General features: G+C 41.7%; 1 protein-coding gene across 1 annotated transcript in view; it reads left to right on the top strand.

Moving 5' to 3' along the window:
- Nucleotides 1-796: 796 nt before the first annotated feature.
- The window catches only part of wnk1b (WNK lysine deficient protein kinase 1b), a 100,360-nt gene continuing 99,685 nt past the window's right edge, over nt 797-1,471 (top strand). Inside the window, 1 exon segment of the mRNA XM_020599626.1 lies at nt 797-1,420. The gene's annotated coding sequence lies outside the window, so the exon portion shown is untranslated.

Genomic DNA, 1,471 nt, shown 5'->3' with positions numbered 1-1,471 from the left:
ATGCACTGATTATGAAATGTTAGAAAAGTTGGCTAGACCAGAACACAAAATAAAGCACGATGAACGGCATGTGTTGGTCCACACTGCAGCTGTCTGGCCACGATACTGGAGTTTGACTCTGGCTGATGTTCCAGTTTTACCTGTCAAAATAAAATGATCATTCTTGGCTTGCAACATATTGTTCAGGAGTGTGGATTGACAATTTGCAACTTAAGTGAAAAATATTTGTTATGCAACTAAACGGGCAGTTAGTAAATGAATATATTTTACATATAGCTTATTCAACAAGTTTATATCGATGAGTCTGGCATAGAGAGATTATTAGGTCATTAGATGCATGGCATCTGTTTTTAACATATCAGTTTTAATCAAAATATTTAAATTATTACTTAAAACAATTAAGTTTTATACAGTGAATGATCTTTTGCTCAGTAATGTATCATGGTCCTTTATATAGTACAGAACAGGTTAGTTTGTAATTGTAGGACAATAGGTAAGGTAAAACAAACATAATACAGCCCACCCCGTCCTAATATTTTAGTCAGTGTGAAAACAAATTATCTGCTGGTTAAAAGAGAAGAAGGAAAACAAGAAGAAGAAAACTAAATTAAAAACCTGGGTTTAAAAATACAACCTACAAAACCGCATCAGTAGGTCACCGAACACTTAGAAGCTTGCAGCTGATGCTCCGGGCCAGAGAAAAGATTATATATATCTACTCTTCTTCACAAGTAACAGCTGGGTCACAGCTGGAGGTTGTGATAGAAGCACGCTGGCTTTATTTTGAAAGAGCAGCTCTTTTCCTGTATCCTCTGTGAAAGCCCAGCCGTCGCCTTGTCGAGTCATCGCTTAGAGAGGAGCTCAGAGCAGAGGAAGGAGCTACTGTCTTACCCGTGGCTTGAAAATGAGTAATAACTGTGAACCGCAGCGGATTTATTGCACCATACAAAGCACTGGGAGCGAAACGGCGGTTGCAGGAGCGGACTGGATTGTGATACGGAGGAGCACATAGGATGTTTGAGTGAGGTTGTTGCATTTCTGAAGCGTTTTGCAGATCCGGACACAAACAACACAGGAGACAGACCGAGAGAAGTACCGGAGCCGCCACGACACCAGCGGACGAACTTGGCTTCTCTGCCCTCTGTGGGGCGTCTGTCTGTCGGCTGTGACTCGCTGAACGTTCCGCTCCCAAAGTCGTTGCTCGGACGCTTTAAGAAGACTAAGGCTGTAGATGAGTTATGTTTTTGTAAATATCGTCTTTTTCGGGGTTTTTCAGCAACCAACTGTGGCTTTAATGTGACGCACTACACTGACATTTGCATCGGAGCGGACCCCCACTGCAGAGGACCTGAAGGCTTTTTAATCAAGTTTTTACCTTCATATTTCCACGATACTAATCCAGCACACACGGATGCAGTAGGTAACAGCACGTTTTGTTAATACTGTAGAACTTTATCAAAACCATTCCTGC

Source organism: Monopterus albus, unplaced genomic scaffold, assembly GCF_001952655.1.
Source record: "Monopterus albus unplaced genomic scaffold, M_albus_1.0 scaffold41.1, whole genome shotgun sequence".
NCBI lineage: Eukaryota > Metazoa > Chordata > Actinopteri > Synbranchiformes > Synbranchidae > Monopterus > Monopterus albus.
Note: the sequence above shows the minus strand (reverse complement) of the source record. Positions and strands in the feature narration are given on the sequence as shown.